This window comes from Mesocricetus auratus, unplaced genomic scaffold (assembly GCF_017639785.1).
Source record: "Mesocricetus auratus isolate SY011 unplaced genomic scaffold, BCM_Maur_2.0 Super-Scaffold_6730, whole genome shotgun sequence".
NCBI classification, from domain to species: Eukaryota; Metazoa; Chordata; class Mammalia; order Rodentia; family Cricetidae; genus Mesocricetus; species Mesocricetus auratus.
Window position 1 is genome coordinate 11,513,119 of NW_024429184.1, and position 20,330 is coordinate 11,533,448.

The window sequence follows — 20,330 nt, forward strand, 5'->3', positions numbered from 1 at the left end:
TTGATCACTTAAAGCCCGAAGAAGAAGGAAAAAGACAGGACCACACATTACAAGGGACTTAAAGGTCAGCATGCCAATCTCCAGGCTTAGTTTCTTGTTGGACCAGAATTTCTGGTGGGCCACATTAGGAGACAGTGAAATACCCCCTCTAGTGGCGAGGGGCCAGATCCTACACTTGGCTGCTGAGTGCTGGAGTGGGTAGCTTCTAAGATGTCTGTTCACTAACAGGAGTCTTGAACATCTGGAGGCGTGATGTTTAGGTCAGGTCTCCTTACCAGGAGAGCCAGCGTGCTTACCAGGATAAAAACCCTCTGGAAAATGGAGAGGCTGCTGTAGTGCGGAGATATGTAGCGCTCACTTTTAAGAAGGCGAAGGAATAATCACGACATAGACCAGCTGTGGTGAACTTATTAAAAAGTGATACGGCAGATGTCTTTCTAATTCCACCCAGAGGAGGAGAACTCCTATTAAAAGTTGTGAGGTGGTTAAGAGGGCAAAGGGACTTTCTGCCAAACCCACGACCAAAGCTCAATCCCTGCTACAACACAGTAGAAAGAGAAAACCAGCTCAGGCAAGTTGTCCTTCGATGTCCTGCAGCGGGCCAGGGAACACTGTGCTCACACACGCATGCGCGCACACACACTAAACGCCAGCAAATCAAATCAAACGTTTAAAACATTCATGTAGCGCAGTGGCTGTAGATTTCTGAAGTGTGAATTCGACTGGACATTTTTAGTGGTGATTCTAAAACACAGATGTTTAATTCTCATGTTGCAAGTGATTTAACTTCTTCCTGTGGAAAGGCAGTGGAGCTAAGTACACTAAATGGCGTATTTCCCACGATTCAGTGTTCCTGAAAGATGCCTCGAGTTATGGATGTAGTAATAGAGACTGCGATTATTTATACATTTCAGTCTAGTTCTGTTATTTTCAGGTCAGTTCTCTTTTTGATTGTGCTGTTTGTTATGGGTTCGTCTGAGTGGTGCCCATGCCACAGCACACACAGGTCAGAGGACAGTTTGTTGTCAGGCTTGACAGCAAGCACTTGCCTGCTGAGCCACTGTTATTTTATTATTGTTTTATTTCTACTGGGGGAGAATGATTTTAGGCCGATTTAAAGATTTCTGAATAGGTAAACTTTCAGAGAATTTGATTTTGCTGGCACTCTGTTATATCTAAGAAGATTTTAATATCACTTGCCTCCAGGACAGAAAAAAGTGGCTAAGGATGTATTTATCAGTATGCCATTTATTTACTTGAGAGGTTCTCACTGTGTAGCTTTGGCTAGTCTGGAACTCACTATGTAGACCAGTCTGGCCTTGAACTCAAAAAGGTCCACCTGCCTGTGCATTTGGGATGCCGGGATTAAAGGCGTATACCGTCACACCCAGCCTCATTATTTATTTTTTACTGTTCAGCATTCTTATCTTGAAGGGATTTGAGGCTTGTAGAGGATCAGCCTTTCCATAACTATTTGTATGTATGGTAGTATCTCTTATTCCATAGTAATGATAATAATTACCCAAAAATGAAAATGTGTATTTTATGTGAACACGGACAAAGTGAGATTGTGAGGTGAAATTGGTTTTGTGGAGCTGATGTGCTCAGTTCATGCCTGTACCCCACGAAGGCTCTTGATCCCTCAGGCAAGAGGAACTAGGGCTGGTGCAGGTCAGGGTCACCTGTTGGGGAAAACCAGGAACAGGAGGAAGAGGTCAGTGAGGAGCTTGGTAGAATCACTTAAGCCAGTGAGAGGGAGGATTAGGGTTATGGTAAGTGAGATCACAGATAAGATGGGAAGCAAATTGATTAAACATGATTTGTTAGCCTCTGTGGGAGTAGTAAGCTGGTCAGACGATCTCCACCGAATTGGTGTGACTGTAAGCAGGTTGTCTGCAGCCAGTGACTAGATCCCAGAAGTAAAGATCATGGACATTAATGACTGCTTATTTCTATAAATAAAAGTTGATATTAAGAGTGGATATGATGGTGTTGCCGAAATTAGGCATGAGTTGATTTGTGCAAAGGTTTGCAGTGAACGGCTTGAGTAGAGGGTCCAGGCTCTAAACCTCATTTAGAATTTCATGTAAGTGTCAAGCATGAGTCATAGTTTAAATTCACGCAGATACAGTATTCTGAGCATTTTTACGCATGCATTTTCCTTCTTCTTAAGATCTCCGAGAGAAAGTGGTGCACCTGCGGGCTCAGAGAGGGGGATGGAGTAAGCCGTTAGAGCAAGTAAGGCTAAAATGACAGACCCAGGGCCCCAAGATGCTTTTGTTCATAGGGCTAGCTTCCTGTGGTTGCCATGGCAAAGTTCTGTAACCAGAGTGGCTTAAAGAACAGAGCCATATCCCACTGTTCTGGGAGCCAGGCCTGGCAGGGCCACCCTCCCTGGAGGCTCTGGGAGCATCTCTTCCTTGCTTTTTCCTAGCTTCTGTTGCTGTTGGAGTTCCTTGGCTTGTGGTAGCCTCGCTCCATCCTCTGCCTCTACGGTTATGTGGTTGTCTTCTTTTCTGACGGGTGTTTTCTTTTTGGTCCGTCTTAAGTCCATTTCTGCCTTCCCGCTTGTCATCAATTCAGGGTCCTGTTGGGTAGGTGAGGAAGAATGGGCAAATGGGCAGGGAAGTTTTAGCTGTAAGGCAAAGGAACTTTAAAGTGTTCCTGGCTGGTGCTAAGTGCGTGTTGAACTCTCAGAGGCCAGATATCTTCAACATAAGTTGTAGACAGAGTGAACTGTTTGGTGTAAAGTGAAATTTGTTATTCTTTCCATAAGGCCATTGCCGAGAAAACCCCCATACTAAACCTAATGAATTCATGCAGAAGTTCCACCAAATTGTTATACTAGTATTTACATATACAAAACTGTAGATTAAACAACTAAAGTTAAAGTATTTTCCAGTTTTGTATGATTAGCAAGGTTAAAAGTTGACTGTTTTATTTCTTGGGTAATTAGACTAAAAGGTGGAGACAGGAAGGGAAGACATTTATAACTGGTGTTAGCCAGTATGATCAGTATGAAATGTGAGGCTGGCCTGGTGGTGGTGGTGGTGGTGGTGGTGATGGTGATGGTGATGGTGGTGGTGGTGGTGATGGTGGTGGTGGTGGTGGTGGTGATGGTGATGGTGGTGGTGGTGGTGGTGATGATGGTGATGGTGGTGATGGTGGTGGTGGTGGTGGTGATGGTGGTGGTGGTGGTGGTGGTGATGGTGGTGATGATGGTGGTGGTGGTGATGATGGTGGTGGTGATGGTGGTGATGGTGGTGATGATGGTGGTGGTGATGGTGGTGATGGTGGTGATGATGGTGGTGGTGGTGATGATGGTGGTGGTGGTGGTGGTGATGGTGGTGGTGGTGGTGGTGATGATGGTGGTGGTGGTGATGATGGTGGTGGTGGTGGTGGTGTAGGTCTTTGATCCCAGTACTCAGGGAGGCAGAGGCAGGTGGCTCTCTGTGAGTTTGAGGCTAGCCTGGTCTGCATGGAGAGTTCCAGGACAGGCTCCAAAGCTACACAGAGAAACCCTGTCTCAAAACACAAAAACAAACAAACAAAGAAACGTGAGACTGCTTATTCTGTGGGAAATATTGGTGCAATATACTGCTTTAAGAGACATAGACCTTGTCCCTACCCCCCCAAAAAGTTGGGTGTGGTGGCACATATCTTTAATCCCAGCACTTGAGAGGCAGGGCCAGATGGATCTCTGAGTTTCAGGCTAGCCTGGTCTACAAAGCAAGTTTCAGGCTAGCCTGGTCTACAAAGCATGTTCCAGAACAGCCAGGGCCACACAGAGAAACCCTATCTTGAAAAACAAAATAAAACAAACAAACATTAAAGAAGGCAAAGGGGCAGATGTTTTAGTCATTTTGACGCGATCTTATAACAAGTACCAACATCTCAGAGGCTTTAACACAGCAGAGATGTGTTCTTCCCTCAGTGTAAGCCCATTCTGTCACACTGCTTCTCTCTGTGTGTGGTTCAGGCACACAGGTTCCTTTCAACACCGAACTCCACTGTTTCCCACGGCCTTGAATTCTTCTGCTCCCAGCTGATGACGTTGCAGACTGGGGTGGAGGGGGTTCAGTTTCCTTTCAGGTCCCCTTGGCCTGTATGTGACACACATGATCTCTGTTTATTGTTCCACACTCCATTGGCCAGGGCTAGACATGTGACTTCACCTGTGTGCAAGGCGTGTGGGTTAGGGGGCGGGGTGGAAGTGGGAAATAGTATCTGGCTTGGGCAGCCTTGGGTAAAGAAATAAACGTTCTTATCTGTAGTTGGCAGGTGTGGAATTTAGAAACACTTTGGAAGAGGGCACAGAAGTGATTTATATGGAACTTGAGGATAAACATATCCTTTGGTTTCAAAATTCTCCCTGCATCATTTTCCTCTAAAAGTTCCTTGCAAATATGTTCATACTATATTTTAAGATACATCTGGAAATTCTGAAATAATAAAAGATTGAAGTATTCTGAGTGCCCATTAAAAGGGACTGGATGAATACAGTATTATATATCCATGCAGTGAGGGCATTACATAGCCACTAAGATGAACAGGGCAGAGACATGCTTTTTGCTTATTATAGAGAGAAAATTGCGGCACATTGTTACCATTTAACTAAAAGAATATATATATATATATATACATACATACATGTGTGTGTGCGCGCATGCGCGAATGTGCATGCATGCATGTATTCATTCTTTCATTGAATTTTTGTAGAAGGATCACAAAACGGTGAAGGATCCCAGAAAGCTGATAACAGTGGCCATTTCTGACTCACTCTGAGGCAATGGCGGGAGAGTCAGGGAGAGACATAGTTGCATTGTGTCTAATTTTGTGTGTCTCCGTTGTGTACCTGGTCATAAGCATCAGTTGTAGGAGTAGTAAATAACTGACTGTATGGAAAGATGACTGTAACATACTGTTGCTTGAGAAATGCAGTGTATTGAACTATATGGACAATATGGTTTTGTTCATAAACAAACAGCACATATAAAAACATAATGGTTCATTTGTCTGTGTTTTCAAACTTTCATAATGTACAGGTCACCTGTAAAATAGGTTTTTTTTTTAGTCACAAAAGTAACACTTTTAAAAGGAATCTTTTGGCCCTGGTATAGGGCTTTCCTCGATTTCTCTAGTGAGGTTAGTGAATGTCTCCTGTTTTTGACTCCATGCCTTGCTTCCAATACATTGACCATGCTCAAGTTCATTGCCATGTACGAATCTAGCACACATGCTCTGTGTGTTTCTGGAGTCCTGGGTCACAACATCCATCTAGGTATTCCTATGCCAAGAACAGCGTGTTTCCTGTAAGAGGTGTGCAGACAATGCTGGGTTGGCACTTAGAGCACTGGCACAATGGGCTGGGCCTTCTTTCCCCTGTGTGACGTCACCATGTTCAGTACCAAACCCCAAAGGTCACTGACTCGTCAGATGCAGCCCAAAGCACACATGCCAGATATTTCCTTTCTAAAGTGATCTTGGTGGTCTCTGGGGTTCTCTGTCGCTGCATCTTAAGTTGGTCACATGGTAGAGTCACAGAAGCCTATGTAGTAAGCAGTGACCATGTTAAAAATGCAGAAATACTCAAGTTGACGCCATGGTCCCCACTCTGGTACTGTGAATACAGTCCATCTTCTTGATTTTTCGAGACAGGGTTTCTCTGTATTGTTTTGGAGGCTGTCCTGGAACTCACTCTGTAGACCAGGCTGACCTCGAACCCACAGAGATCCGCCTGCCTCTGCCTCCCGAGTGCTGGGATTAAAGGTGTGCGCCACCATCACCCAGCTTCAGTCCATCTTCTTGAAACAACCAACTGCCAATTCTTTCTACTTTACAAGCTGTTTCCTTTTATCCATTTTCATTCATTTCTGTACACTTAAATGTATTTTTCATGTAGGATTTTAGGAGTCACTTATAAGTAAATGAGAAGGAAAATGAATGAGTGGGGAGCTGGCAACATTTTTACGAATACAGGTTTTTAGTTAAAAGGTTCTTGATTTAATGGGCTGGGGTCTCTCGGTTCCTAGTTTTATACCCGATGTCATATTCACCTATGTTCCCTCCCTGTAGTCACAAGAGGACTATGTACTATAACCTAGAAGTTTGCTCTAGGGACTTTCCTCAGACTTTTTCTTTTTGGGAAGTCCTCTGCATGTAACCATCGGGCAGGTTTTACTGTGATGGTTAATTTTATTTCTTAACTTGGCCAGGCCACATGATGTTCAGGTTATGTGGTTAAACCTTATTTCTACACGTGGCTGTGTGTGTGTGTGTGTGTGTGTGTGTGTGTGTGTGTGCGTGAGAGAGAGATTGAGAGAGAGAGAGAGAGAGAGAGAGAGAGAGAGAGAGAGAGAGAGAGAGAGAGAGAGAGATCTGACTTTGACTTTGTGGACCAGGCAGATTATCCTCCCCAGCATTGGTAGGCCATCATAAAATTCACAGAGCCTGAAGAGAGCAAAGTTATTCCAGAAGTGGAATTCTTTTCCTGTCTGACTGGGCTGGCACTTGGGCTTCTGGGTGGGGTGGAGCACGTCACCCTGTGGTCCCATTCTTGGGCCTTTGGACTTAACTTAATGGCTTAACTTAACTTGGCTTGAACTTAATGCTGAAACCGCACCGCCAGCTTTGCGGGGCCTCCAGTTTACAGCCCACAGACCCTGGATTGCTCAGAGCCTACTCTTGTGAGCCGAATTCTCACAGCACCAACCTTAATCTCTCTCCTCTTTCTCCTCCTCCCCATTCTTTCCTTCCTCCCCTTGCCCCATTCCCTCTCTCTTCTTTATTCTGTTTTTATTGGTTCCATTTCTCAGGAGAACCCTGACACAGCTATCTCATAAGGAGATGATTCAGATGGCATCCTTGCCAATGTCATTATAATCTCAGTTTTTTAAAAATTTTCTCACCCTTTCATGAAATCATACTCTATCAGAGCACTGGTCTTAATTTGCTCATCCATTCTGCACACATGTTGAGTACCTACTGTGCATTTATTCTGGAAGCTTGGGCAAGAGACCGCTAAGCTCACAGAATGATGGAGGCAGATAAGCAGGCAGCCTCAGTACCGTGCTACAGGTCCAGTGTGTGAGCAGGGTTCTATGATAGGGGCGTGGGCGTGGGGAATCAGAGGGCGGGGAGGAGTGAAGAAAGGGAGTGGGGAAGGAGGGGGGAGGAGGGAAGGGACCGGATATGGGAGATGGAGAGATGGAGGTAAAGAAGGTAATTTTTTTGATAGACCGGCACAGCAAAGTTGGCCATGGAAATGTAAAAATGTAAGACAGGTCTGGAAATGACAGGTGCCTGAGTCCGGAGAGGGAACTGGGAAAGCGGCTGGAGATGAAGGCAGAGAGTGAGAAAGGGCGGAAATGTGGTGGACTCCCTGTGCAAGCCTGAGACATTAGGGGAAATGTGGTGGACTCCCTGTGCAAGCCTGAGACATTAGGGGAAATGTGGTGGACTGCCTGTGCAAGCCTGAGACATTAGGTTGCTAAAGCAACGTGAAACCTTTACAAGATTCTGGCTACAGGAACCGTATAAGGAAGTTAAGATTATGTAGACTTGAGGGTAGAAATCAAGTCATCACCATCATCATGTCACCTAACTCAGTCTTAAGATGTCATCAAGGCTCAGTAAAGTTGCACTGGGTTTGCCCTACTTTTTAAAAAAGAATTCCTTTATTTAAAACAATAAACAAGAGTTACTAATAGCATTGACTATCTTTGTAGACCATCAAATTTGTAAGCAACATCATAACCTTCGTTGGTACAACTTTGAGACAGGCATTGTGGCTTGGGGATATGAGCAAGACTGTATGCGCAGTGTGTGTCATTCCCAACATTCATTAAGAAACTGCTACAGTGTCACCTAGTGTAGGAGCCTAGGGTGAGCAAAACCACCTTGGAATCCTCACTCTGATTACCATGCTGTAACTGCGTCTGTGGCTGCCGCAGGATGCTGACAGGACCCGTGAGATGAGCCAGTCTCCGGCACCGCAGATAGAGTTTGGGAGTTTTCATACAGGACCCGTGAGATGAGCCAGTCTCCGGCACCGCAGATAGAGTTTGGGAGTTTTCATACAGGACCCGTGAGATGAGCCAGTCTCCGGCACCGCAGATAGAGTTTGGGAGTTTTCATACAGGACCCGTGAGATGAGCCAGTCTCCGGCACCGCAGATAGAGTTTGGGAGTTTTCATACAGGACCCGTGAGATGAGCCAGTCTCCGGCACCGCAGATAGAGTTTGGGAGTTTTCGTAAGTGTTCTTCAGCTCCCTCCACGTCACTCTTCTGCTGTCCCTCCCTAAGGAGTCACGTGAGAAATTCACCTCTGTGCTTCAGGTGTTGACATTAGTTGTAGGTTCCTAGTACCAATGGCTAATGAGCCTGCAGAATGTCTTCTGTGAGTCTCTCTTTAAGAGTTGGTCTGTTAGCTTGGACATCTGCCACACCCTGCCAAAGCCTTGTTGTTCTATACCCCTTCCCCATATTCCCCAGATTTCTCCAACTTTAGGGGCCAAGTGGGAGTCTTATGTTGGAGGATGTTGTGCAAACCACATGGGAAAAGAAAATAATTTACATTTTTTCCATTCTTAGCTTCTGGAACATCAGTGATTCCATCCTCCCACTTCTATTGGGCAGAAATGGAGGTATTCTCCTTATGCTCCCTCATGTTCTCCAAAACCACCACACACACACACACACACACACACACACACACACACACACACACACGCACAAGCATGCACACACGCATGCACGCACACGCACTCACGCACACACACAGACACACACGCTCACACGCACACACACAGACACACATGCTCACACACACGGATGCACACCCACACCCACAAACACAGGCGCTCACACACACACATGCACACACACATGCACGAACACACACGCACGTGTGCACGCACACACACACACACACACACACGCACCTCCCTGCCAGCAGTCTAGCATAACTACTTCTTTTACCTCTGACTCAGGGCCCCAAGAACGTGCAGTAGTTTTGATAATAAGGGGTGCTCCAATAAGAAGGGTGCTCCAGTAAGAAGGATGCTCCAATAAGAAGGGATGCTCCAATAAGAAGGGATGCTCCAATAAGAAGGATGCTCCAGTAAGAAGGGATGCTCCAGTAAGAAGGGATGCTCCAATAAGAAGGATGCTCCAATAAGAAGGATGCTCCAATAAGAAGGATGCTCCAGTAAGAAGGGATGCTCCAATAAGAAGGATGCTCCAATAAGAAGGATGCTCCAGTAAGAAGGGATGCTCCAGTAAGAAGGGATGCTCCAATAAGGGATACTCCAGCTCCTGGCTTTCTGGTCTCCATTCCCACGCTTCCCATTCATAGCTGTCTGTTTTCTCCCTCTTTTTCATATTCATGGCTCCTTCTTACCACCTGCATAATACCCTGTGTGTATAGACATTCAACAAACTATTTCAAAAGAATAGAATAAATACAACATACAGATTCAATATCTCAGGACACTATGGAAAACACAAAAATCTACCTTGCTTTATTTTTTTTTTTTGTAGCGAGAGCACATTATCCTTAGGGGTTCCACACTTTCTGTAGGCATGTGATTACAGTTACTCCAAGTGGTAAACAGAATACCGAAGACCTCCACATTGGAGGCTCATCTGCCCTGTGGCATCTGTTGTTCCTTCAGATCTTTTACAATTTGTATCACTTCACAGTAAGAAAGCCCCCACAGATTTAAGGCCACAAAATAAAGTAATACATACACCATTGGTCAGGAAGGAAGATACACAAAAGCCAATAAGCACATGAAATCGCTCAATTCTGTTGTCCTTTGCAACATAAAAATTACAGTGAGATGCTATCTCATTAAATAAAATGCTAATATTAAGAAGACGGACTGAAACAAATGTGTGGCTGTGGAGAAACTATTGGTGGAATACAAAATGGCAAATCACTTAGGAGGCCATGGGAAGTGTTGGAGGGCTTGAGAGGGAGGTGGGAAATGGCATATATATATATATATACATATATATATACATATATATAATGCTCATATACGAGATTCTCAGAAAAAGTGATACATAAAGCTTTAGGCCCAAGAAAAGGCATTATATGCTCTTTCCTAATATCTACATTAAACATTTACAAAATTATCCAGCGAGTCAAATAGAAAACGTCTCAAAGTACTAAGTATATAGGTAGAGTCTCTGACCGCAATGTTAGTAGAATGTGAAACTGATGATTAAGGATTTACAAATAAGAGAAAAAAAGGCATCAGTTCTAGGATGCTTTTAAAGACCATCTCCTAAAGCACTTCCGGACTGTATGTGGTGGTGCAAGCTTTTAATCCCAGCACTTGGGAGGCAGAGCCAGACGACCCTCTGTGAGTTCAAGGCCAGCCAGGGTGCCATAGAGAGACACTTCTTCAAACAACAGAAATACTCTTTTGGAGCGAAGGGAAAGTGCACATACTAGCAACAATGAAACTTACACTAAACCTTACGAGTACACAGGAATGGAAACCGAAAACCAGAAAGGCGGCCTGCGATTGTGCAGGAAGAAGAGGGACTGTCATATGGAATGGACGTGGGGGCAGGGGAAGGGCAGAGAAGGTAGAGAGGAGGGCGGGGCACGGTGTGTAGAGAGGAGGGCGGGGCACGGTGTGTAGAGAGGAGGGCGGGGCACGGTCCATGTGTTGGACATGGACAGCTGACTGCACCACATTGAAGCCTGTGTGTCATACAAAAAATATGTGCTAATAGAAAGAAACCATGGAGTGTGTCGTAAGTGGAACTCAGAGCAGATGTCTTACTATTACATATGAAGAATGAGAAGAATGGGTGAAGAAATTGGAAACATAACCTGACTACCACTGAGGATTGGAAAATAGGAACTAACGTAATTGAATGTAAAAATTACTAAGCTGGCAAATCTACAAAGGATGGATAATAAATCCGCTTGCTATACTAAAAGGAAACATGAGGCCGTAGGAAAATCAGAGAAAGGAAAATGGCCACGACAACGAACTGGAAGGGGCACGGCACCAGGGACACGAGTGAGAAGACACAGCACACGTCTGTGACTAGTGGGGGGGTCATGATAAAATGTCAGCCTTTCACAAGTAATCAAAGAAAGCATTGCACATCGGGAGCCATACGAGGAATTATAACAATTATTTAAAAAGGTCTGTTCCACCCAGAAAGCATAAGGTGAATGAGCTTCTGTAGAGTACCTAGAGATGTTCAAGGATCATGCGTCGCTTTTAAAGGAAATAGCTTTGATATTAGAAATATATAGAACTCCTCTCAATTCACTATTATTTTTCTTCTCCAAGACAGGGCTTCTCTGTGTAGCCCTGGCTGTCCTGGACCTCGCTCTGTAGATCAGGTTGGCCTCAAGCTCACAGAGATCTGCCTGCCTCTGTCTCCTGAGAGCTGGGATTAAAGGCGTGTGCCACCCTCTCTGGCTTAATTCACTTTTCAAAGTGTGTATAGTTTGGATTCTATGTCACTAAACTAGTGTGCCGTGGTATGCAATGCATCAAGCTCACCCACGCCTGTGAAAGCAGTGCAAATTCTCTAAAAGAATAGTAGAAAACCAATTCATGCACCAGAGTCTAGACTAAAGTAATTGACTACCATCATAGGCTTATTTAAGGAATTTTTGAATGGCTGAACACGAAGTGTATTAATGCATTTCATTACTACTAAAAGAGGTGTGAAATTAATGAAATATGCTACTCATTGTTGCATAAGTTCCAGGAAGGGGGAACTGGAAGCAGATTTTCTTGACCCATTAAAGCCCATTTGTGACAAACTAAGAATAAAGATTTTATTTAATGATGAAGTTTAAGGTGTATTCCATTAAAAGTGCCAAATGTTACAGAAACACTTAAATGATCAGGTGGGTTCCTGGTTACTGTTTTGACTAAGAATGAGTATTGGAAAGGAAGAGACAAAAAAAAAAATCATCACCTGGAAAATACTAAGAAAATATGAAGAAATCAAATGAAAAGATGTTAGGGCCAATACAAGTGCTTAAGTGTGTGTGTGTGTGTGTGTGTGTGTGTGTGTGTGTACAGCTATATTTACATAGGTACATATACATGCATGTATGTGTTTGTAATAACATTCTTAGAAACTAACACAGCCCAAACAGAAAATACAATAAAAAATATCCCTTTCACAAGCACAGTTAAAGATACAAAATCCCAAGAATTAACAAGAAATAAATGAAGTATATGAAAAAAACTACCAAAACTTTTTTTATCATTTTTTATTTTAATTTTAAATAGCTTGTTTTACATGTCAATCCCAGTTCCCTCTCCCTCCCCTCTTCCCGCACTCCCCTTCCCCCCCTCCCTCCCACGCTATTGCCAAATCCTTCCACATAGGGGATATCTAGAGTCTGTCATTTTACTCTTGGTAGGATCAAGGCACTCCCCTAAGAGTCCAGGCTGAGAGAGCATCTCTCTTTGTGCTATAGGCACATGAAGACAGTTTGTATACCAGGAATAGACACTGATCCACAGCTCAGGGCCCCATAGGTTGCCCAGGCCTTCTCACTGACACTCACATTTGGGGGGTCCAGATCAGTCCCATGCTGGCCTCCCCACTGTCGGTCTGGGGTCCAAGAGCACTCCCCTGTTCAGATCAGCTGTCTCTGCTGGTTTTGCCAGCCCATTCTTTGCCAATTTGCTCATCACTCCTCTCTCTCTGTCACTGGGTTCCTTGGGTTCAGTTCAGTGATTAGTTGTGTGTTTGCCTCTGCTTCCATCAGTCACAGGATGAAGGCTCCCGGATGGTTATAGACATCAAGTTCATTATCAGCAATGGGCATTCGAGGTGGTCCCTCCACTATTGATTAGCTTGCCAATTGATGTTATACCTTTGGATCATTCGAGGTCACTCTGGTGCCTGATCTGTCTTCGATCCTATGATTCCTTCTTCCCCCTATTCTACCCCCACCCCCTCAACTTTCTGTTCCCCCATGACCAACTCCCTTCCTCTTTACCTCCTCTATTCTTCCTGGGTCCCACTCCCCCCGACCCCTCGCCGTGTTCCCCATCCATTCAGAGGATCTTGTCTCCATCCTCTTCTCTTGGGTACTATGCATATATGCATATCTTTTAGGTTCTTTCCTGTTTCCCAGACTCTCTATCTGTGGAAGTGCAGACTGGCACTATCCTGATCCATATCTAAAATCCATATATGAGTGAGTACATACCATGTTTGTCTTTTTGCGACTGGGTTACCTCACTCAGGATGGTTTCTTCCAGTGCTATCCATTTCCCTGCGAATTTCAAGATTCCATTGTTTTTTTCTGCTGAGTAATACTCCATTGTGTAAATGTACCACATTTTCTCTATCCACTCTTCAGTTGAGGGGCATCTAGGTTGCTTCCAGGTTCTGGCTATTACAAATAATGCTGCTATGAACATAGTGGAGCAGATGCCCTTGTTGTATGAACCTGCCTCATTTGGATAAATGCCTAAGAGTGGAATTGCTGGGTCTAGTGGTAGATTAATTCCCATTTTCCTGAGGAATCTCCATACTGATTTCCAAAGAGGCTGTATGAGTCGGCACTCCCACCAGCAGTGGAGGAGTGTTCCTCTCTCTCCACATCCTCTCCAGCATAAATTATCTTCGGTGTTTTTGATTCTAGCCATTTTGACAGGAGTAAGATGGTATCTCAGAGTTGTTTTGATTTGCATTTCCCTGATGGCTAAGGATGTTGAGCACTTTCTTAAGTGTCTCTTGGCCATTTTAGCCTCCTCTACTGAGAATTCTCTATTTAGCTCTGTACCCCACTTTTCAAGTGGATCCTTTGGTGTTTTGGAGACTTGTTTCTTGAGTTCTTTGTAAATTTTGGAGATTAGCCCTCTGTCAGATGTAGGGTTAGTGAATATCTTTTCCCATTCTGTGGCCTGCCTTTTTGTCTTTTTGACTGTGTCCTTTGCCTTACAGAAGCTTTTTAGTTTCAGAAGGTCCCATTTGTTAATTGTCGATCTCATTGCCTGTGCCACTGGTGTTATGTTTAGGAAGTGGTCTCCTGTACCAACTCGTTGAAGAGTATCTCCCACTTTTTCTTCTAAAAGTTTCAGTGTGGCTGGATTTATGTTGAGATCTTTGATCCATTTGGACTTAAGTTTTGTACAAGGCGATAAACATGGATCTATCTGCAGTCTTCTGCATACCACTACCCAGTTATGCCAGCACCATTTGTTGAAGATGCTTTCTTTTTTCCACTGTACACTTTTAGCTTCTTTGTCAAAAATCAGGTATTCATAGGTGTGTGGGTTAAAATTAGGGCTTTCGATTCGGTTCCATTGGTCTACCTGCCTATTTTTGTGCCAATACCAAGCTGTTTTCACGACTATAGCTCTATAATAGAGCTTGAAGTCAGTTATGGTGATGCCTCCTGAAGTTCCTTTATTATATAGGGATGTTTTGGCTATCCTGGGCCTTTTGTTTTTCCATATAAAGTTGATTAATGTTCTTTCCAGGTCCTTGAAGAATTGTGATGGAATTTTGATAGGGATTGCATTGAATCTATAGACTGCTTTTGGCAAGATTGCCATTTTTATTATGTTGATCCTACCAATCCAAGAGCATGGGAGATCTTTCCATTTTCTGGTATCTTCTTTGATTTCTTTCTTCAAAGACACAAAGTTCTTGATATACAGGTCTTTCACTTCCTTGGTTAACATTATCCCCAGATATTTGATGCTGTTTTTGGCTATTGTAAAAGGTGATGTTTCTCTGATTTCTTTCTCAGTCACTTCATCATCTGTATATAATAGGGCCACTGATTTTTTTGAGTTTACCTTGTATCCTGCCACATTGCTGAAGGTGTTTATCAGCTCTAGGAGTAACCTTGCGGAGTTTTTTGGGTCACTTATGTAAACTATCATATCATCTGCAAATAATGAATGTTTGACTTCTTCTTTTCCTATTTGTATCCCCTTTATCTCCTTTTGTTGTCTTATTGCTGTAGCTAGAACTTCAAGTACAATATTGAAGAGATATGGAGAGAGTGGACAGCCTTGTCTTGTTCCTGATTTTAGAGGAATTGCTTTGAGTTTCTCTCCATTTAGTTTGATGTTAGCTGTTGGTTTACTGTATATTGCTTTTATTATATTCAGGTACATTCCTGTTATCCCTGATCTCTCTAGGACCTTTATCATGAAGGGGTGCTGGATTTTGTCAAAGGCTTTTTCAGCATCTAGTGAGATGATCATGTGGTTTTTCTTTCGCAGATTGTTAATATGGTGGATTACATTGATAGATTTTCTAATGTTGAACCATCCCTGCATTCCTGGAATGAAGCCTACTTGATCATGGTGGATGATTTTTCTGATGTGTTCTTGAATCCGGTTTGCAAGTATTTTATTGAGTATTTTTGCATCAATGTTCATGAGGGAAATTGGTCTATAGTTCTCTTTCTTAGTTGTGTCTTTGTGTGGCTTGGGTATCAAGGTAATTGTAGCCTCGTAGAAAGAGTTTGGCAGTGAGCCTCCTGCTTCTATTGTGTGGAATACTTTGACGAGTATTGGAATGAGCTCTTCTTTGAATTTCTGGTAGAATTCTGCACTGAAGCCATCTGGGCCTGGGCTTTTTTTGTTTGGGAGACTTTTGATGACCACTTCTATTTCATTAGGGGTTATAGGTCTGTTTAGATTATTTATCTGTTCTTGATTTAGTTTTGGCAAGTGATATCTATCCAGGAAATTGTCCATTTCCTTTAAATTTTCAAATTTTGTGGAGTACAGATTTTCAAAGTATGCCCTGATGATTCTCTTGATTTCCTCAGAGTCCGTTGTTATGTCCCCTTTTTCATCCCTGATTTTGTTAATTAGCATGTTCTCTCTCTGTCTTTTGGTTAGTTTGGACAGAGGTTTGTCTATTTTGTTGATTTTCTCAAAGAACCAACTCTTTGTTTCATTGATTCTTCTCAGTGTTTGCCTGGTTTCTACTTGATTGATTTCAGCCCTCAATTTGATTATTTCCTGGCGTCTGCTCCCCCTTGGGGAGTTTGCTTCTTTTTGTTCTAGAACATTCAGCTGTGCTATTAATTCTCTAATATGACTGTTCTCCAGTTTTTTCATGTGGGCCCTTAGTGCTATAAACTTTCCTCTCAGCACTGCTTTCAAAGTGTCCCATAAGTTTGTGTATGTTGTGTCTTCATTCTCATTGAAATCGAGGAAGTCTTTAATTTCTTTTTTATTTGTTCCTTTACCCAGGGATGGTGCAATTGTGCATTGTTCATTCTCCATGTGTTTGTAGGGTTTCTGTGATTTGTGTTATTGTTGAATTCTAATGTTAATGCATGGTGGTCTGATAAGATGCAGGGGGTTATTCCAATTTTTTTGTATCTGTGGAGATTTGCTATGTTTCCTATTATGTGGTCAATTTTAGAGAAGGTTCCATGTGGTGCCGAGAAGAAGGTATATCCCTTTGTATTTGGGTGGAGTGTTCTATAGATGTCTGTTAAACCCAGTTGGGTCATAACTTCTATTAATTCTTTTGTTTCTTTGTTAAGTTTCTGTCTGGAGGTCCTGTCTAGCGGTGAGAGCAGAGTGTTGAAGTCTCCTACTATTAGTGTGTGAGATTTTATGTGCATTTTGAGCTTTAGTAATGTTTCTTTCACGAATGTAGGTGCCTTTGTATTTGGGGCGTAGATGTTTAAAATCGAGACTTCGTCTTGATGCATTTTTCCTTTGATGAATATGAAGTGCCCTTCTTCATCTCTTTTGATTGATTTTAATTTGAAGTCTAATTTGTTAGATATTAGGATTGCTACGCCCGCTTGTTTCTTGGGGCCGTTTGATTGGAAGATCTTTTCCCAGCCCTTTACTCTGAGATAACGTCTGTCTTTGGTGTTGAGATGTGTTTCTTGGATGCAGCAGAAGGAAGGGTTCTGTCTTCGTATCCATTCTGCTAGTCTGTGTCTTTTTATAGGCAAGTTGAGGCCGTTGACATTGAGGGACATTAATGACCATTGATTGGTGATCCTTGTTTGCGCTTGATTTATTGTTAGTGAAGTTATTTTGTGTAGTTTCTCCTCCCTTTTTCTTTTGGTGTTTTGTAAAGTATGATTATATATTGCCTGTGTGTTTGTGAATGTAGTTATCTTCCTTGGCTCTAGGTTTTCCTTCTAGCATTTTCTGTAGAGCTGGATTCATGGATACGTATTGTTTAAATCTGGCTTTGCCATGGAATATTTTGTTTTCTCCATCTATGGTAATTGAGAGCTTTGCTGGATATAGTAGTCTGGGCTGGCATCCTTGTTCCCTTAGCGTTTGTAGGACATCTGACCAGGATCTTCTGGCTTTCATCGTTTCCATTGAGAAGTCAGGTGTAATTCGGATAGGTCTGCCTTTGTATGTTACTTGGCCTTTTTCTTTAGCTGCTCTTAATATTTTCTCTTTACTCTGTAGGTTTGATGTTTTGATTATTATATGGCGAGGTGACTTCTTTTTCTGGTCAAGCCTATTTGGTGTTCTGTAAGATTCTTGTACTTTCATAGGCATATCTTTCTTTAGGTTAGGGAAGTTTTCTTCTATGATTTTGTTGATTATGTTTTCTGTACCTTTAAGTTGAAGTTCTTCACCTTCTTCTATACCTATTATTCTCAGGTTTGGCTTCTTCACGGTGTTCCATATTTCCTGGATATTTTGTGTTAAGGATTTGTTGGTTTTGAGATTTTCTTTGGTTGACGACTCTATATCCTCTAATGAGTCTTCAACACCTGAGATTCTCTCTTCTATCTCTTGTATTCTATTGGTGATACTTGCATCTGTAGTTCCAGACCGTTTACCGAGCTTTTCTATTTCCAGCATCCCTTCATTCTGTGTTTTCTTTATGGTTTCTATTTCAGCTTTCAATCCTTCAACTGTTTGAGCTGTTTCCTTAATTTTCTTGGTTGTTTTTTCTTGGTGCTCTTTAGATTCTTTGAGAGATTTGTTTATTTCTTGAATTTTTTCCCCCCATTTCATGGATTTTTTGTTTGTTTTTTCTTCTATTTCTTTAAGGGATTTCCTCGTTTCTTCTTTGAGGGTCTCCATCATCTTCATGAAATAATTTTTAAGGTCTGTCTCCTCTTCTTCATCTATGTAGTGCTTTTCAGGTCTTGCTGGTGTTGGATCCCTGGATTCTGGTGGGGTCATGTTGGTGTTTCTATTGCTGGGTGATCTTTTATTCTGTCTTCTTCCTATCTCTTCTTCCAGTGGGTGCTGGTGGGGTCTTTCCGTCTCCACTGGTCTCCTTCCTTACTGCAGCTGAAGCTGGGGATGCTGAAGCTGGACTCGCTGGGGTTGGGGTCTTGGAGGGGCTGATCTCTTTCCTGAAGCTGGACTCCCTGGGGTTGGGGTCTTGGAGGGGCTGATCTCTTTCCTGTGTGGGCGGCTCTTCTGGAAGCCGGGAGCGGCCCCGAAGATGAAGGGGGGATGGGTGATGGGCGGGCGGTCCCCGCTGGAGACCCAATCTCACCTGAAGCTGGGCTACCTGGGGTTGGGGTCTTGGAGGGGCTGATGTCTTTCCTGTGTGGGCGGCTCTTCTCCCAAAACTTTTTAGAGATGAGAGGACTTGGAGGGACAGAGCGTAGCTTTGAATAAAAAGGTGCAAACTTCTGAATTATAATTCTCTTCTAAAACATTCAATAAAGTCTGGCACGTCTCAAGGTAGGATTTAAGAATTTGACAGTGTGACTCAAGTTTACATGGAACTACAAACATTCAAATATACCTAAGGAAAAGGATTTTAAAAAGCAGCCAAATGAGGCCTGAACTGTGAGTTATCGAGACATGTGGTGACGTGTGGAAACTTGTTCCCTGGACCACAAGAATAGAACCAGATACACAGAAACAGTCACAAGTGTAGACGGCATATAAGCAAACAAGATATAAAATTTAAATTGGTAGGAAACATGCCATATTATAAAACTGCACTGGGGCATTAGTTGATTATCTCTTTAAAGAATAAGATATTTCTTGGCCAGCAGACTTTTTTTCCATCTCATCATTATGAATCAAAGCACTGAGAACGGACTTGTCATGGATCCGGTCATCCAGTTAGTGCATAGCACACCAAAGAGTTATCTGCGGCCCCATGCTCATTCCAGCATTACTCACAACAGCCAAGACACAGAAGCAGCCAGCTGTCCCTTGTCGCGTGGATGGAGGAGGAAAACGTGATGTGCAGGGCTGGAGAGATGGTCCCGCTGTCAAGAGTGATCGCTCCTCCTTCAGGCGGCTGGAGTTCAGTTCCCAGCACCCGTATCTGGTGTGTGGCAGCCACCAGGGGATCTGAAACCCCTCTCTTGGCTCTACAGGCAGCAGCCACACATGCATACAAATACGCTTAAATCACAATAGAGTACTGGCCATCATAAAACCCTGTCATTCACATCATGAGTGAGCCTGGGGGACGTGATGTCAAATGAGACAGGACAGTCACAGAAAGGCAATACCACATTTGTATGCATAAACTGAAGACGCTGAAATCATAGAAATAACGTGTTCAGTGATGCTCATCAGGGGCTGGGGGAGGGGTTAACAGAGAATGGGCTGTGTTGACCAAAGGGTACAAAGTGTCTGTAGACAGGAGGAATGCACTTCAGTGATTTCTTGCACACACTAGTGACTGTGGTGATAATTCTCTGTGTATTTCAAAATGACAAAACCCAGCAAATTTTAAATGTTTTCACAAGAGAAACCCCAAGTGTGGTGGCTGCAGATTTGTTAGTTAGCTTGGTTTGATCACTATGTAATGTAAGCATATATCAAAACACTGTCTTTTGCCCTATAAACATACACAATTACTATTTGTGAATAACAAAACTATAAAAATTTTAATGAGAGAAATGTCAGAGTGAGAAGGATACAAAACGTACCTAACAAGTCACTAAGGATTTCAGACGAAAGGAAGGAAGTTCATTTCATAGCAGTCTGACTGCCTCCTTACCCATCATTGCCTCCCCACAAGGTTGGACCCAGCCTTATCTTCCCTCTCCTTAGTTTTCCCTCTCCTAAGTCTGTTTTCAGGCTGATAATTCTGTTCCTTTCCAGTGTGGGGCTTCACATGTCTTTTGGCCTAAAGCCTCATCTACCCTAAGCTGTTGTTATTTTACTGGATTGGACAAACTACTCCTTTCTGAGGACTACTTATGGTGGGCTGTGTGAAGAAGCAGCAGGCAGTGGTAGAATTTCTTTTGTGGCTGGAAAGAGGGGGCTGTGACTACGGAATGCTGATAGTCACCATTGTTAGAGCTGCGTTAACTGGGCGTCCCTTGTGAACTGGCATCCAGTCATTAAAGATGAAATGGAGACAGTGATTTCAGACCA